This window comes from Gossypium raimondii, chromosome 10 (genome assembly GCF_025698545.1).
Source record: "Gossypium raimondii isolate GPD5lz chromosome 10, ASM2569854v1, whole genome shotgun sequence".
Taxonomy (NCBI): Eukaryota; Viridiplantae; Streptophyta; class Magnoliopsida; order Malvales; family Malvaceae; genus Gossypium; species Gossypium raimondii.
The window spans coordinates 31,954,244-31,973,924 of NC_068574.1; the positions used below are offsets into that span (position 1 = coordinate 31,954,244).

A 19,681-nucleotide genomic window follows, 5' to 3' on the forward strand; every position below is an offset into this window, starting at 1 on the left:
GGACCTTCAGAATAATATACTAACTCATTTTTCTTTTACATGCTCTTTTGTACATCTATTTCTTTCGAGTACATATGCTCTCTCTCTCTCTTTTACAAGCATTTTATTTTATGTACTACAAATATTTTTGAGCATTTGATACTTCATTTCAACTCCCCCAAACTTATTTTCAAAGAATATTCTGAATAGTACTGAGTCTAGTGTTTGAGACAATTTAAAGATAATTAAGAGAAAAGTGATGGTTAAAAATTGTAAAGGTTCAAATAAAATTTGACTATATAGTCTCAAAGTTGGGTTTCAAGGGATAAAAATTCATCAAGGTTGGCTTGAAAGGCTCAAATGGTCCAAAATTTTTTTGACTAAATCATTTTCAACATTTTATGCTTCCTAGGATTTCGCCTCAAGAAGTTACTAAGTCAATTCTAGAGACTTAAACTTTCATGCATGCCTAGCTTTCCTAAGGAACTAAAGATTTTATGGAATGATTTACATACTTTATTAAGAATACATTTATTTCATAATTTAGCTAACATAACAATTATTGAAATAATAGAACTTTATTCATATTGAAGTTTAGCATACCTAACAAAATTACAAATTTTTGAACAAAATATAACCTAACCACAATTAAAAGAAAATTTTATTCTAAGAGGAAATAATTTCAATTTTTCGGTCCCCCTACTTAAGATGAACAATGTCCTCATTGTTAGAAGTGAACAGATACTATACACCAGGTAGGATCCTAGAAAATAGGAGGTGAGTCAATTTGACTGCTTAAGTACCAAGCTCTCTCTAGATGCAATCCTAGACATGTATAGATCTATTGCCACACTTTATACTTTGCAACTTGTTCATTTTTATTTATGATTTCCACCTATTGTTTTATTATGCAAGAAATGAAAATCCTAATAAAACCTAATCCAAAAATATTAAATAACCTAAGAAAGAAAATAAACAAAAGTAAAGATCCCCCTATTTTATTTATTTGTAGATCCCTCAAAATTAGACTCATCTTTTGCTCCATCTTTGTTTTTGCATAAATCACTTCGTTCCCTCTTCAATATTGGACTCCATGGTTCAAATATAAAATTTTAAAACTCAGGCACAAAAATAAATGGGTCATTGAATATTTTTGTAAGAGCACTTCTCATTGAGTTATCCCCTACATATGAATATCTCCAATAAGCTTGTTCTTTCCACTGCATATGTTGCATTATGTCCATCAACTTTGACAGCTCATTTCAAAGATTTGGCTGAGGTGATTCAGTTTTGAATGTTAAGTTGCCATATCAGGTTCGGTTATTGGTTCCATTGGTTCTGCCTTATCAGGGATTTCAGTTGACTGCATTGGTTCGAGCTCTATGGGGTGTTCTTCTTCTTCTCTGGGATCCTCGCTCTCTTCAACTCGTTGTCGTAGAACATAATCTCTAGCTATTCAATAGAGGTCCCAATCTGTGATTGTGCATAACTTGTCTTCTTTACATTTACAAGAATTTTAGCTTTCAAGCACAAAATTATTAATGTCAAGGGAAAGTAAGCGGGCTAGAACGTTTAGCTGCACAATTTCACATTTCTCTCAGAATGATTTTTCCCACATCAATGGTCTTTGCAGTTAAGATGGAGTATAACAAGACCATTCGCTCTAATGAAATTGTAGTCCCATGTGAAATAGGCATAAGGCTGAATCGAATGAAATAGAACCATACATTTGCTAATGGTGTCAAATATTCTCTATGACATGCGTGAGTTCCATGCTTTGACACAGTCCACTTAGAACTCAGAACTGTAAGTTCCTTGAGAATTTCATGCAGTTTTTTAGCCTCACTATTTCTCATCAAGGAAGAATATTAGTCGTCTTCAAAATCAGGTAGTCAAATAATTCATTAATAGCTTTTGAGCTTATTGGTACCTTGATTTATCGTACAGAAACTTCCATTAATTTGCTTGAGGTCAAAGTCGCATAAAATTCGTGAACTAATTCTTCATCTACACTAGGTCTTTTCTCACAAAACAACTCCCAATTGGGAACTTCATTAATTTGTCAAATGCGCGCCATGAAATCGATATAGTTTCTTTCTTTTATTGTAAAGTCTTTTTCAGGGAGCATTTTCTAATTTTTGAATTTGCTATCATATCTCGCTTTGGCTTCTTCATAATGGAATTTGTTTTGTGATTCTTCAACTTGGAAAAAAGCACAAGTTCTTTTGCAAGGCATGATTAACCTGAGCATAAGACGAAATCAAATATTTTCTCAAAAATTTAATTAACTTAAAATTTAACAATTCATGAAATTTGAAAGGGTAAATAATTATATTAAAATTTAATAGAAAAAGATTTGCATACCACCTTTGTGTAAAGAAAAATAAGAATCTAATAATAAAAATTAAATTGGGAGCAAAATAATTTGAATGAGGGTTGGTTGCAAGGTGATCATGATAATGGTAGCGGCAATTTTTAATGGTGATACGGTGTAAGGGTGATAAGGGCCTTGCGATTTTTGTAAGGCTGTGCACGGGTTAAAGGAAGGAACGATAGCAATACGCAAGAGCAATAGTGATGCGAGTAGAGTTGTTGCACAAGTAAGGCACGAGCTGGGTAGGTGTGAGTGAGAAGTAGGGCTGGTGTGCAAGTAGTTGTGCGAGCAACAGGCAAGTACGTCAGCTGGATCAGCATGTAGGGTAGGTTACAGCGCATGGGAGCTAGTTGTAACGCTTAGGTTTGTGTAAGTGTACATAGTTGTTATCAAGTAATAAGTGGTGATTAAAATATATTGAACTAAATGTAATGATACCTAATGCCAATTATCCTAAGTATGCAAACTATATTATTGGAATAGATTTTAGTAAAATTAAACACAATTTACAACAATTATAACATAAATAAACTAGGACAATTACTTTAATTAAACTCAATTTATTATCAACATGCTTAATAACATTCGAAAGAACATTTTATGGCAACTCGATCTTTCATGAGTTTGGAAACCACATTAGGTCCTTTCGGAATCCTTTACTTAGTAAATATGCATTTTACTGATCCTTATTTACTAAAGGTTTCTTAGCATTCGTGTGAGGTAACAGGGATGTGTTAGGTTTGAAACAATTTATTCACACAAATCTAAAAACTATGCAGATAAGAGAGTTTGGTTAGAGTTGTCATACAACTTACAATTTAATCATGTTAGGATCTAAATTGAGCATGCACATTTCAATTATGCTTCCATTAGTTGTTGTCTGGTTAGGATCGTTCAGCTAATTCAGGTGCATTTCAATCACATATTAATGAAATACAAACTTGATTTTAATTGAAAACATGATTGATTGAGGCACAAACACTATAATCATGAATCAAATAAATATTATTTAATCAAAGCAATCATCCTAGCTTAAATAAAACTAAGCTAACATTGTTGTAAACAAGAACAAAGAACATATAGCAAACATCTTTATATTAAGTTAAAGAAAAGAAAGATTAAACCCAACTCAGAGTGGCTGTCACCTAAGACTCTGACTGACGAGACTCATTCGTTCCTTTGCTTTGCTCCCTTGCTGATGATTCTCCAAGGTGGTTGACCAAGGGTTCTTTAAGAGGCTTAATTACTAAAATCTTTATGAAGAGATGATGCTAGGCGCTGGAATGGAAAAGGCTAAGAGAAAAAGAGAGAATGATGCTTGAGGGATGATGAATGAAGGAATGAGAGGGTCTTATTTATAGGTGAGGAGAGAGAGATAGTTTCCTAAAAATAGGAGTTTTCATCTTTTGAAGCATCTTCCATGGGTGGCCGACCATAAATTAAGCAAGTTGAGTTGATTTTTCCTTGATTTTTGGTCAATTTGAGTGCCAAACAACTCAGGACTGAGACTCGGTCAAGTGTAAATCTTCAGGTAAATCTCTAATTTCTTCAACCCTTCAACGACCTTGTGCAATTAAACCAAAAATTCGTTTAAATAGACTGCCATGTGCAGCCAAATTTTGGGTTGACTTTGTCTCCAATTTGGATGGTTTTGTTATCCAGCAAAGCTATCAGACCTGTCCAAAATAAACCAACAAGTTAGAGGACCAAAGAATTAAATTTATCCAATTTAATTAATTAATTAAAACCCATAACATTAATGAAATATTTTAAAATGAATTATTAAATATAATTTTATATTTTATTATTTAATTTAATCATGCATGACCCACTTTATGTCTTAAAAAATATAATATATTAAAATTAATATAAAATAAGTCATCTATTGCATGAAAACTATATAATAAAGCATAAAATCACATTTTAATAATTTATATGTCCTAATTTCATATTTTCACATATTTCATTAATTTATTAAACAATTACTTAGTTTTAACAACGGATTTAAGTAAAAAGGTGATAAATTACATAGGAAAAATCCTATATATTTTTTCGTTTACACTGTTGCGGGAGTTGATGGGCGTGTGCAGCTGGTGGTGGTGGTTAGGAGCTGCAGCACTAGGTTGGTATGGATGCTATGGCCCACGATGGAACGGGTGTATGAGGAAGTTTGGATGAATGGTGTGAATAATGGATGAAAGAGGTGGTATTTAAAGTGATAAAGGGTAGGAGTTAAATTAGAATTTTTAGAACAAATTACTAATAAAATATTCTAAACCCTAATGTAATATAAAGTTAATAAAAATTAATAAATAATATAATGTATATTAAAATATTATTTGCTATTACTTTATTTATTAAGATAAATTTTATTAAAAGATCATAAAATTTAAACTAATCCTAATTGTATGCAAAGTTCATAAAATTAATATACATTATAATAAATATAGTTATATATTAATTATTAACAACTTATTTATTAAAAATTAAATTAAAACCTTTATTTTAGTCGCCTTTAAAAATATTTACAAACAGAGACAACTAATTTTTAATATTTACAAAAGAACAACCAAAATTTTCAAATAATTCAATTAAGTACCTAAACTTAAAGAAAATTTAAAAATCGAGATGCAATTAGAGCTTGGTTCAAAATTGACACTTTTATTTGACAAACTAAAAATTTGTTTTGCCATTTAAAGAATAATTTCTCGGAATATTATGTTAAAATCAATTCTCAGGAAAGATTGGAGACGTCACAAGCAGTCCCGCTTAAATTCCAATCAAGTGCTGAGCATTAACTCTAAAATTTCCTCCCTTACCTTGAAGTTTGACAACTAGATATTGGAAAAACTGGTGAATCGTAAATGGATCAGACCAATGTGATTTTAACTTACCCGGAAAGAACCTTAATCTGAAATTGAATAACAAGACTTACTGACCTGCTTCAAATTCTCGAACTCGGATGTGCTTGTCATGCCATCTTTTAAGTCTTTCCTTAAATAGTTTGGCATTCTCGTACGAGAACACTCAAAACTCTTTTAACTCGTTGAGTTGAAGCATCCGTCTCTCTTCAGCAAGCTGAAGATCCAAGTTTAGTTGTTGGCGAGCCCAATAAGCCTTATGTTCTAACTCCAAGGGTAAATGATAGGCTTTCGCAAAAACCAATCTATATGGTGACATCCCTAAAGGTTTTTTTTATGTTGTCATATAGTCCCATAAAGCATCGTCTAGTCTTTTGGACCAATCTTGTTGGTTTGGACAAACTACCTTTTTGAGTATGCCTTTTATCTCTTTGCTTGCCAGTTCAGGTTGTCCATTCATCTACGGATGGTAAGCTGTGGCAACCTTGTGCTTCACTCCATGTTTGTCGAGTAACCATTTCAACCATTTGTTAACAAAATGGAACCGTTCATCACTGATGATGGCCATAGGAGTTCCAAACCTTGTGGACACATGTTTCTGCAAAAAAATCATCATAACCTTGGCATCATTCGTCAGATATGCCTCAGCCTCAACTCACTTAGACACGTAGTCTACTACTACCAATATATACTTATGACCAAAAGACGAAGGGAAAGGACAAAGAAAGTCAATACCCCAAACATCGAATAATTCTACCTCAATGATGTTTGGTTGGGGTATCTCATTTTTGTTGGTGACGTTTCCAACCCTTTGGCATCAATCACAACTCCTTACGTAAGCATACGCGTCTTTGAATAGTGTTGGCCAAAAGAATCTGGCTTGTAATACCTTTAGTACATTGGCTAGATTACCTAGGTAATCATCATATGTATCTCCGAATATTGAAAAATCATGCATAAACACTTCTATGTACTTCACAACCATGTCAGTAAAAATAGACATCATACATATTTAAAATGTAGCAGATGCATTACATAAACCAAATGGCATGCGTCTAAATGAAAATGTATTGTACGGGCGTGTGAATGTTATTTTGTGTTAATCCTCTAATGCTATTGTGATTTGAGTATACCCTGAGTATCCATCGAGAAAATAGTAATAGTCTCGCCCTGCAAGTCTATCCAGCATCTGGTCCAAGAACGACAAAGGAAAGTGGTCTTTCCTAGTCACCTTGTTCAACTTTCGATAATCGATGCATATTCTCCATCTCGCAACCATTCTGATCGGTATTAATTCGTTATTCTCGTTCTCAACGATGTAATACCTGCTTTCTTTGGTACACACTGGACCAGACTTACCCACGAACTGTCCAAGATAGGATAAATTATACCGGGATCTAACCACTTAATGATTTCTTTCATTACCAAGTCCTTCATGATGGGGTTCAGCCTCCGTTGTCCATCAATCGTCCCTTTCTCGCCATCTTCCAGGATGATCTTCTACATGCTTATAGATGGACTAATGCCACGAATATCGGCTATAGTCCATCTGATAGCCTTATTGAATTATTTCAATACCAGGATGAGTTTCTCTTTTTGCTCCTCGATCAACTCCGCTGAAACAATCATAGGAAAAGTAGAAGTGTTACCTAAATAATCATATTTTAAATGTGAGGGAAGTACCTTCAATTCTAATTTAGGTGGCTCCTTAATTGACGCTTTTGGCTGAGCATAGTCTCTACTTTCTAATTCCAAAGATTCAAATCGGGATTGTGGATTAAATTCCCTTTGATTATCTTCTAGAAAAGCTATGTATTCCTCCCCCTCTTCATCACTTGGAGGGTCTAATGTCAAAATTTTTTCGAATGGGTTCTCAACATAGTTGAGTTTCATGACTAATTCCTCTAACTCAGATACTGCAAAACAATCATCAACTGTATCAAGAAATTACATAGGCTTAAAAAAATTAAAAGTTACCTAATTGTCCAGAACATGCATGGTAAGTTCGCCCTTTTGCACATCAATAAGGGTCCTTTCTATTGTTAGGAAACTCCTTCCTAAAATGATTGGCACCTCTTTATCTATTTCAAAGTCTAAAATAACAAAGTCAGAAGGAAAAATAAATTTGTCTACACATACCAATACATCCTCGATTTTTCCTTTTAGTTGTGCTAAGAATCGATCTGCTAATTGAAGTGTAATCTTCGTAGGCCTAACTTCACCTATCCCTAACTTCCTAAATATAAACATGGGTATCAAGTTAATGCTTGCACCCAAATCACATAGTGCCTTCCCACAACATATTGCTCCAATGTTGCATGGTGTGGTAAAACATCCAGGGTCCTTCAACTTTAGGGGTAGTTTGTCTTGAAGATATGCACTGCATTCTTTCATCAGCGCTACCGTCTCAAATTTTCCAAGTATCCATTTCTTAGACAGGATATCCTTCATGAATTTGATGTAGTTTGGTATATATTCAAGTGCTTCTACCAACGAGATGTTGATATGATGTTGCTTGAGTACGTCTAGAAACTTCTTGAACTGGACTTCTTGTTTCTACTTTTGAAGCCTTTGAGGGAAGATGGTGGAGGATTCTTTGTTGGAACTTGTTGATTCATCTTTTGTGGTAATTCTGAATCTAACAAAGTTGTTAGTTTATCAAAATTGACTAGTTTAGAAGTTACCTTATTGGGTTTTGCAAATTCTTGTTCTAGTGAAGCTGGAATTTCAACATTTGGTTGAACTTCCACTGAATCTTGAGCATCAGTTGGCTCCTCTTCAACTTCGACAGTGTTGCGCTTTAATGTCTTTCTGCTCTTCAATGTCAATTCTTTACAATGCTCTTTTCCCTGATTTCTTAGATTTTTTGTATCACTAGACAGAGACATTGTGGTTGGTTCCTAAGTCCAGTAGCAAGTTAGCCCATTTGGTTTTCCAGGTTTTTCAATGTGGCTGCTTGGCTTTGGATTAAGGCGTCATTTTTTTGCTATGTATGCCTTCAATATGTTTTCTAAGCCATTGGAAGTTTTAGCTTGAGGTTGTTTCTAAACTTGTTGGGTAAAAACAGGTGGTTGGGTCCAGCCCCTTGGTTATTTCAAGAGAAATTAGGGTGAGTTCACTAAGATGAGTTATAAAAATTGGATTACAGTCCTTGCCTTCCTCGGTTCTAGTTCTAGTTACCCATGTAATACACAGATTTTGGGTTTGATGGACATTCTTCGAACAAGTGTCCTTCCCCACTATAAACATAGGCTATATTTTCGAATTGATTTGGTGGCTGAGTTGCAAAATTATTAAACCCATTAGTAGTAAAGTTTTTAAGCATTTATGATATTGTGGATACATGAGATGTAAGTGAAGTGAGAGCGTCCATTTCATGTACTCCAGTGACTCGTGTTCCTGACGCTACTCAATTGGTTGGCCATTGATTATTGTTGCTGGAAATTCTCTCAATGATTTCATAAGCCTCATTATAAGACTTAAAAAGGAGAGCATCATTAGCAGAAACATCTACTACCAGTCTCATGTGAGCATTGAGACCATTATAGAACGTCTCTAATTGGATGCAATGAGGGATTCTGTGAATAGTTCCCTTTCATAATAATTAGTTGTACCTATCCCATGCCTCATACAAGGACTCGTCATCCATCTGTTTGAAAGAAGTGATCTTATTCCTCAACTTAGCATTCTTGCTAGGTGAGAAATACTTCATTAGGAATCTTTCTACTAACTCTTGCCATGTACTAATGGAATATGGTGGCAATGAGTTCAACCAGGCTTGAGCTCTGTCCCTTAGTGAATATTTGAATAAATATAATCATAGGGCGTCTTCGAGTACTCCGGCTAGTTTGAAAGAATCGCTCACCTCTATAAACAATCTTAACTAAAGATGAGGATCTTTGGTAGGCATTCCATTGAATTGACCCACTGTCTGAAGCATTTGGAACATAATCGGCTTCAGCTCGAACTATTGTGCCTCAATTTTGGGTATCCTAATACCCAATTAAGATCATGAAACACTGGCACAACATACTGTCTTAGAGCTTTATCCCTATCATCAATAATATGATAGGATTTTGAGCAGGGTTTGCTCCGTTTCCTTGATTCAGATTTTCAAAATTCATTTCTTCGGTCCTTCTTTGAACTGCATGTCTTCTTCGTTGTCAAAAATTTCTTTCAATCTCAAGGTTTACAGGGAGTAAATAAATAATTTGATCAATACTCATAAACAACTGAAACAATCACAGAAAATTAATTAAGTTAAAATTGAACAGAAGAAAAAAATACGAAATTGACAAATTCACAAATAATGACTTTTGAACTGTCCCCGACAATGACGCCAAAAACATGGAATGATGAAAATGTACAAGTGTACACAATCGCAACAAGTAATAAAGTGACAAGTAAATGTCGAGTTATCGTACCCACAGGGACTGTGTAAGAAAATATTTATGAAATGCAATTAAAAATACTTTGGTGAAGGAAAATAATTTATTTTGCAAAAGGGTTTAATAAAACTAGATTTTAACTAAGTAAATTAAAAAGGTAAAGAGTCCAATGCACGATTTCGAAAAAAACAAGTTTAATCAATATGACATAATTGTGTTAGATCAATTGCATTTCTTAACTTAATATCACTAAAACAATGTTCATGTTGTTACGAATAATTCACGGCAACTTGGTAATTTGTTAACTATAGCATATCTGAGACTTACAAAATTAACTAATCTCTTGAACATATTTCTATGCCAATTTAAACAATTAATCAATTTTAGTAAGAAAGGAAAAGATTAAGTGAAGTAACAATATATTCCTACATTTAAAACAATTTAATCACAATAATCTTGTAAGTTATGCAAGGCTAATGTCTTTGTTTCATACCGTGGTTAATTTTAACCGTAGCTACATTAGAAGATTAAACATGATCTCGATTAAGTATTGTGTCAATTAATTATAATTTAAATATGATTAATAATTAATTCATTGGTTACCTTACAATTGTAATGCATGTATAACATAATCAAGATTTTACTTAATGAAACAATTTACCAAGATCTATAACAACACAAACATAATTTTAATAACTTAAATAGATGAAATGCAATCAACCCAACAAGAATTAAATTTAAGCCTTGTTAATTAAATTTAGAATAAAAACATAACAAATATTCATAGACATGTTCATAACAACAACAAGAAAAGTTAAAGGATAGGAAACTAGAATCAAATCCCATGTTTCTTCGAAGCTAGACTAGTGCTCTCCTCTCCTTCTCCATTCGTTCTTGTTGTTCCATGGATTCTATAAGCACTTGAATGTTGCTACCCAAGGCGGTTGAAGAGCTCTTTTCCAGGAGGGAAATAGACAAAAGAAATATAAGGGAAAAATAAGAAACAAAGAAGAGAAAGTAAGTGAAAGAGAGAGAGAGAGAGAGATGTGTGGAATGAAAGGTGTATGGAAATGAATAGGTGAATGGGGTATTTATATGTTGGATTGGCTACTAAAAATAGCAAAAAATTAGCATCCATATGCCCCCTTTTCCGGCCACATATGTGGCAAGTTTGAATGTTTCAAACGTGATAAATTTAGCTTGGGGTGAATCTTTAAAAACACAAAAAGTGGAGGGGTTTGAATGAAATTTCAAGGATACTTCAAGGGTTGATTTACAAGTCAATAAATTATCTATTTTGAGCTGATTGGGTCTGTATGTTGAACGGTTTTGGGCAGCCCAATTGCTCGGTTGGATGAGTCTCTCGTATTAGCACAACTAGGCCTTCTTTCATAATATAATTAATAATTATTATTTAACCCAAAATAATTTGAATAAAAATTAAAATTAATTATATTATGTATTAATATTCATAATGTGGGTCATCTTAGGCTGAAAAATTAATTCGCCTCGATGCTTCAAAAATTGCTTCCCGATTTTGTGTTTCTAATAGTGTCTATTAAGCCAATTTTCCCCCTTTGTGCAAATCTGTCAAAAATTAATAAAAAATTATGAAATTTTATTATAAAATTAATTAAAATTCAATATGTTGATAATTTGAGTAAAATTTAATTATATTATATTTTTCGACGAGAATTACTATAAAACTGCATGAATTTGAGTTAAAAAGGGCATGAAAAGTCTATATATTTCGTGTTTCCAGATCCTAATTAACAAACATTACTTACGTGTTAGATTGTATTCTGAGATAGATCTAGTGAAATCATTAAAAAGGATTGTGGCAATCGAATCTACAATATAAGGTGTGGGATTTAAACCTTTAATTTGTGCGTAATATGTTCACTTTTGTTTTAATAATATGATATTAAATAATTAATTTAGAGTACATTAAGTACTCAAAGAGGAGTTGAAAACCTCATCTAGAAGAACCCCTAGTAGGTGATCCTGACCCATTAGTTTCATAAAAGGCATGTTTTGTGATGTGGTGATGTATGTGATGATCACATGTGTGCAAATCTCATCTTTATGTTACGTGATACATGGCTTATCTAGCATGCTGATGATTTAAATATGTGATGTATGTGTATGTGACGAGATCCATGATTTAATATGAAAAGTATACTAAAGCATGCTTATGTGAATAAAAGTGAATATTATGTGATATATGAAAATATGGGCTTGTATACATGCATATGTGTAAAATTGAGAAATATGTGTTATGTGAGATTATTGATAACTCTTGAAAAGAGTTATATTTAGAACCTCTAAATAGAATTAATTGTTGTAATTAAGTGAATACATTTGTATTTTTAGGATATTTTTAGAACATTGCATAAAAAAGCTTGGATTGTGATACAATGGTCATTATTTGTTACTTTTATTACTTGGGGAGGAAATGTGTGGTTTTGTTTGAATACAACTATAGGAAGAGCAAGAAGATGAAAAGGGAAAATAAAGGAAGTGAAATATTGTCGTAGCAAATGGTGAAATTGATTACCAAAAGATTTTCCATGGTAATTCTAAGAACATGACTCAGGAATTTGTGTGAGAAAGAGACTGGTGACAGCAATCCTCTCTACACAGAGAAAAACTCCCTTGGAGAATTTTAGAAAAAGAAAGGGTAGCAGCTACAGAGAGCAAAATACAGACGTGAAGAAGGGGAAGAGACATCTATCCTGGATTCATGTACAATTGGAAGACAAAAGAGAAGCTGGAGTGTGGCGAGAAATCCTATAGTTCTTCCTTTAGTTTTCCTAATTTCTGTGATTCAAACATCTTTAAATGTTGATGAATGATTTAAATTTGGTGTTTGCCTTTCCACCCATGAACTAAATCTTTTCTGTGTCGGGGTTATTTGGATGGATGTTTATCATCTTTAATGCTCATGATTTGAGATTGCTTATATCATTGTTTCATTCGATTTATTTCTATTTTAAGTATATGCATGCAAGCTCTAGACATAGTTGATTGTATGTTGTGTTCTTATATTTTTTTTAATTTTGAAAAGGGTTAAATATACTGGATCATGAATCGCTTGATGCAAGCAAATATTAAACAAAATATTTGTAGCACTCTAGACATAGATGTTGAGAGTTGTACAGAGAAGAACGTTCATTGCAGTTATTAATCCATAGTTCTGTAGACATACAATAACTTAGATTGTTTGCTTAAAATCTAGCTATCGAAAGAGGCAGGTTATAGTAGCAACTCTTTAAGCAGTTGATTAGACAATATTTTTCCATGACATTATTCTGATGTGAACATTTCACCTGAATAATTCCATCCCTATTCATTCAACAACAGGATTACTCTTTCTTTTCTTTATAATTTTCCATTACATTTTATTTACCATATCAATTCTCTGTTTTTAGCATTAAATTACATTAATTCATAATACCAACATCTTGTTCAATTTAAGAGTATTTTCTGTTATTTAGTATAGTTAATAGGATTCTAATAACTTAATCAATCTCTTACCAATTTCCGATCCCTGTGGATACGATACTTACTTATCACTTTATTACTTGAATGGCATGTACACTTGCACAATTGCATTAGTTATTTACACGCAACAAGTTTTTGGCGGCCAGGGATTGGCAACATTGGTGAAAACTTGATTTGTTATTATTTTTTTCTTTTTCTTTTTGTTAGAACAATTAATTAGTATTTTATTTGATTTTTAGGTTTGTACTAGTGCATGAGAAGAAGTATTCAAGAGGACATAGAATATTGTTTTGATCATGAGATTGAAAGGAAATTAAGATGCAGAAGGAAAGAATTAAGGGAAACGTAGAGGATTATAAATGATCTAATCAGAGAAGATCAGGTACTCCAGAATGAGAGGAATGTTGATATTGCTTGAATCTTAAATGATAGAGATAGACCCATCAGAGAACATGTAGTGCCTACTTTGAGTGGTCTAAGTCCAGGAATTGTTAGGCCACATATTCAAGCTTAACACTATGAATTAAAACTAGTAATATTTTAGATGCCACAGATGGTAGGGCAATTTAGTGGTTTGCCAATTGAAGATCCCAGATTGCACTTGAGACTTTTTCTTGAAGTCTGTGACTCATTCAGGCACCAGGGTGTTCCTGAAAATGCCCTTAGATTAAATTTATTCCCTTACTCATTCCGATATCGTGCCAGATCATGGCTGAATGCATTACCATCAGGTACGGTGGCATCTTGGAATGAATTGTGTCATATATTTTTGCTTAGGTACAATCCTCCCAACATGAATGCCAAGCTGAGGAATGACATTACATCGCTCAAGCAATCTGAAGATGAGACATTATACGAAGCATGGGAGCGTTTCAAGGAATTAATTAGAGAATGCCTGATGCATGGTTCTTAGCATTAGACAAAAATGGAAATGTTCTACAATGGATTAAATGCTCGTACGCGAATGGTGGTGGATGCATTTGCTAATGGGACATTGCTTGAAAAATCCTACAATTAAGCATACGAAATTCTGGAAATAATAGACAAGAATGATTATCAGTACCCTACTACCAATGTTGGTACTGGTAGAAGAGTTTCTGGAGGAATGGAACTTGATGCGATTACTGTAAACTGAAAAATATATAGGATTTTTCCTATATAATTCATCACCTTTTTACTTAAATTTGTTGTTAAAACCAAGTAATTGTTTAATAAATTAATGAAATATGTGAAAATATGAAATTAGGACATGAAAATTATTAAAATGTGATTTTATGCTTTATTATATAGTTTTCATGCATCAAGTGACTTATTTTATATTAGTTTGAGCATATTATATTTTTAAGCTATAAAGTGGGCCATGGATGGTTAAATTAAATAGTAAAATATAAAGTTATTTTAATAATTCATTTTAAATATTTCATTAATAATCGGGTTTTAATTAATTAAGTAAATTAATTAATTGAAGTGGTTAAAATTATATTATTTGGTCCTCTAAACTATCTACTATTTTTGGACAGGTTTGAAAGTTTTCTTCAAATTGCAAAACCATCCAAATTGGGGACCAAGTCAACCCAATTTTTGGCTACACATGGCTGATCATAAATCAATTTTTGGTTCAATTACACAAGGTCCTTGAATAGTTAAAGAAATCAAAGATTTTCTCAAAGATTTGCTAGTAACCGAGTCTTAGTCCTGAGTTGTGGTGGCACTCAAATTGACCAAGAATCAAGTAGAATCAGCCACATTTCCTCAATTCATGGCCAGCCATCCTTGGAAGAAGTTTCAAAAGCTGGATACTCTTATTTTTAGTAAACTAGCTCCCTTGCCTCACCTATAAATAATAGCTCATTTCTTACTTTTTCAATAATCCCTCACTCATTCATCATTCTCTCCTCTCTCGAATCTCTTACCTATCTTTCCCCCTCACGCCTCTCATCATCCTTGCATAAGGATTTTTAGTAAAATTAGCCTCTTAAAGAACCCTTGGTTAGCCACCTTAGAGAACCATCAGGAAAAGAGCAAAGCAAAAAAGTGAATGAGCTTCCTCAGTCAGAGTCTTGGGTGACAGCGACTCTGAATTGGGTTGAGTCTTTATTTTTTTAAAATTTAATCTAAAGATGCTTGCTATGTGTTCTTTGTTCTTGTTTACAACAATGTTAGCTTAATTTTATTTAAACTAGGATGACTGCTTTGATTAAATAATATTTATTTGATTCACGCTTATAATGTTTGTGCCTCAATCGATCATGTTTTGAATTAAAATCAAGTCTGTATTTCATTCATACGTGATTGGAATACACCTGAATTAGCTGAGCGATCCTAACCAGACGACGGCTAATGGACACATAATTGAAATGTGCATGTTGAATTTAGATCCTGACTCGATTAAAATGTAGGTTGTATAACAACTCTGTCCAAGCTCTATTATCTACATAGTTTTTAGATTTGTGTGATTAAATTATTTCAAACCTGACACGTCCCTGTTACTTAACACGAACACTAAGAACCCTTAGTAAATAAGGATCAGTACAATGTGTATTTACTAATTAAAGGATTCCGAAAGGACCTATGTGGTTTCCAAACTCATAAAAGATCGAGTTGCCATGGAATGTTTTTCCGAATGTTATTAAGCATGTTGATAATAATTTAAGCTTAATTAAAGTAATTGTCCTAGTTTATTTATGTTATAATTGTTACAAAATTGTCTTTAATTTTACTAAAATCTATTCCATTCATATAGTTTGCATATTTAGGATAATTTGCATTAGGGATCATGGCATTTAGTTTAATATATTTTAATCACCACTTATCAGCTACATTGTGTTTTTATTTACCAAATTGCTAATATAATTTTACAAATTAAGTGACTTAGGACAAATACAATCCCTATGGAGACGATAACTCGATACTTACTTATTACTTGATAACGATTGTGTACACTAGCACAAACCTACACATTACAAGTTTTTGGCTTTGTTGCTGGGGATTTTCAACTGTTGCCATAATCACTTTTTTTGTGAAATTATTTATTTTCAATTTGATTTATTTCGAACATTACTAACTTATTCTTTTTAATTTTTGTAATTTTATTTTCAAGTGTTTATGAGCATAGATCGAATAATCGATTTACTCCCTGTAGACCCCAAAACTGAGCAACTTTTAGACAAAGAAGACGTGAACGAACAACTTAAAGACAACTCGAGATGGACCTTAGAAATCAGAATCAAGACCAAGGTAATGAAGCCGATTATGTATGAAATCCTATCCTCATTGCTGATGATAAGGATCGATGCATCAGACAATATGTTGTGCCACTTTTCATTGAGTTAAACCCAGGAAGTAGAAGGCTAGATATTAAGGCAACCCAGTTTGAATTGAAACTAGTGATGTTTCAAATGCTACAAATGGTGGGCCAATTTAGTGGTATGCCTACAGATGATCCACATCTCCACCTTCGATTGTTTATGGACGTGAGTGATTCATTCAAGATAGCCGGTGTGACAGAAGACACATTGAGGTTGAAGTTGTTTCTGTACTCATTGTGAGATCGAGCACGAGCATGGCTCAATTCATTGCTACCAAGTTCCATATCTACATGGCAAGAATTAGCGAAGAGATTTTTGGTTAAGTATATCCCACCCAGCAAAAACGTTAAGTTAAGTAACGAGATCATAACTTTTCAACAATTGGATGATGAGTCTTTGTATGGGGCTTGGGAGCGATTCAAGGAGTTACTTCGTAAGTGTCCTCATCATGGGATTCCTCATTGTATCCAGTTGGAGACATTCTATAATGGTCTCAATGCACATACAAGATTAATGGTAGATGCTTCCGCGAATGGTACAATTTTGTCTAAGTATTATCAGCTCAGGTATCGTCTATTTCCTCTATATTAAAACAGTTAACCGCTAATAGTACTAATAATTTTACAGCTCAGCCACAAAGTCCGTTTCAAATAGTTTCCTGTGTGTACTGTGGGGAAAGTCATTTTTTTGTGAATTGTCCATCAAATCCTAATTCAGTGTACTATGTGGGGAACCAATACCAAAATAGGAGTGGACAAGGACCCCAATCCAACTTCTACAGTCCTTCATGGCGTAATCATCCTAACTTTTCTTGGAGCAACCAAGGAAATGGACCGAACAACAACTTATTACAGCAAAGACCCACCAATCTCAAGGGTTTAATCAGCAAGCTCCAAAACCACCTCAAGCTGAGGCATAAAATAGTTTGGAGAACTTGTTGAAAGCGTACATGGCAAAGAATGACACTTTGATTCAAAGCCAAACAGTAACACTGAAAAATTTGGAAAATCGAATGGGTCATTTAGCTACGGAGCTACGTAATAGACCACAAGGAACCTTACCAGGCGATACTGAGAATCCAAGAAATTTGGGAGAAGAACATATCAAGGCAGTGGCAGTGTGGAGTGGTAAAATTCTAGAACCCCGATTGATTGATGTCGAAGATAAGCCCGTTGAGAAGAATCAACCAGCTATTGAAGTTTCTACACCAAAGGAATCAGAATTTGCAAAGTCTGACAAGGTAAACCCTGACCTAGTAAATTTAGATATTTTAACATCTTCTTTGGATGCAGATTTACCTACTCAGAATATTTGTCCGTTTCAACTGAAAGTTCCATCACCTCCATATCTGCAAAGATTACAGCAACACAAGTATAATTAGGAGGTGCAATTCAAGAAGTTTTTGGATGTTCTGAAGCAGTTACACATTAATATTTTGTTGGTGGAGGCTTTAGAAAAAATGTCGAATTATGTGAATTTTATAAAGGATATACTGTCCAAGAAGAAACAACTGAGTGAGTATGAGACTGTTGCCTTGACAAAGAGTGCAGTGCGTTCCTGCAGAACAAACTGCCACCGAAATTGAAAAACCGAGGAAGCTTTACTATCCCTGTAACATTGGTGAATCTTACTGTGGTAAAGCTTTATGTGACTTATGAGCGAGTATCAACTTGATGCCTAAGTTTATTTTCAAGATGTTAAGGATAGGTGAAGTAAGACCTACAACTATGACGCTTTAACTAGCGGATCGATCTTTAGCATATCCTGAATGAAAGATCGAGGATGTTTTGGTAAGAGTCGATAAGTTTATTTTTCTTGTTGATTTCATTGTCTTAGATTTTTAAGCAGACAAGGAAGTGCCGATCATCCTTGGAAGACCTTTCTTAGCCACAGGAAGAATGTTAATTGATGTGTAGAAAGGAGAACTCACCATACGAGTTCAAAACGATTAGGTAACCTTTAACATTCATAAAGCGATGAAATTTCCTGATCAGGCAGAAGGGTGTTCAATATTGGAAGAGATAGAAACCTTGGTTTCTATGGAAAGCAGTTTTGAAGAAGATCCATAGGAGAAAGCCTTAGATCTTGAACCTTTGGAGGATGAATGAGGTGAAGAAAATATGGCTTTGATGGAAGCCAATCTTGGAAATTTTATTCAATCCACACGGTTTGAACCGTTGTAGTTGGAAGTTAGAGAATTTGTGCAACCCAAGTTGTCAATTGAAAAACCACCTAAACTTGAACTAAAAGTGATTCATTCTCATTTAAAATACGTTTATTTAGGTGACTGTTCTACTTTGCCTGTGATTATTTCAATGGAAATGATGAAAGATCAAGAGGAGTAACTAATTGTTGTTCTAAAGAAATTTAAGAAAGCAATTGGTGGGACCATAGCTGATATTTGAGGTATAAGCTATTCTTTTTGCATGCATAAAATCATTTTAAAAGAAGGTGAAAGAGCTCAAATTGATGGGAAAATGAGGCTCAATCCTATTATGAAAGAAGTTGTGAGAAAGGAAGTGATCAAATGGTTAGATGCAAGAATCATCTATCCTATTTCAGATAGTTCGTGGGTAAGTCTAGTGTAGTGTGTGCTGAAGAAAGGTGGAATCACGATTGTTGAAAACGAGTGTAACGAGTTAATTCCAACGAGAACTATTACTGGTTGGAGAATCTGTATTGATTACAGAAAGTTGAACAAAGCCACTCGAAAGGACCATTTTTCGTTGCCTTTTATGAATCAGATGTTAGATCGACTGGCAGGTAATGGATTCTATTATTTTTTAGATGGCTATTCGGGATATAACCAAATAGTTGTAGACCCAGAGGACCAACATAAGACAACCTTTACCTATCCATACGGTACGTTTGCTTTTAAGCGAATGCCTTTTGGTTTATGCAATGCACCTGCAACTTTTCAACGATGCATGATGGCAATATTTACTGGTATGGTCGAAAATATTGTTAAGGTTTTCATGGATGATTTTTCTATTTTTGGTAACACTTATGATATCTGTTTGAGTAATTTGGTGAAGGTACTGAAGAGATGCGAAGAGACGAACCTTGTCCTTAATTGGGAAAAATGAAATTTTTTGGTCAAAGAAAGGATTGTCTTAGGTCATAAGATGTTAAACAAAGGAATTGAAGTCAATAATGCAAAGGTGGATGTAATTGAAAGATTACCGGCCCCAATTAATGTGAAAGGAGTCAGAAGTTTATTAGGCCATGTCAGTTTTTACCGAAGGTTTATCAAGGATTTCTCAAAAT

The 19,681-nt window shown here is 33.7% G+C and overlaps 2 non-coding genes across 2 annotated transcripts; both read right to left on the reverse strand.

The window, feature by feature from the left end:
- Window positions 1–13,908: 13,908 nt before the first annotated feature.
- LOC128034270 (small nucleolar RNA R71) lies at window positions 13,909–14,015 on the reverse strand. The gene has a single exon (XR_008190400.1). It is a non-coding gene; the product is annotated as a small nucleolar RNA R71 (small nucleolar RNA).
- Window positions 14,016–16,762: 2,747 nt separating this feature from the next.
- LOC128034207 (small nucleolar RNA R71) lies at window positions 16,763–16,869 on the reverse strand. The gene has a single exon (XR_008190338.1). It is a non-coding gene; the product is annotated as a small nucleolar RNA R71 (small nucleolar RNA).
- Between the last annotated feature and the right edge of the window lie 2,812 nt (window positions 16,870–19,681).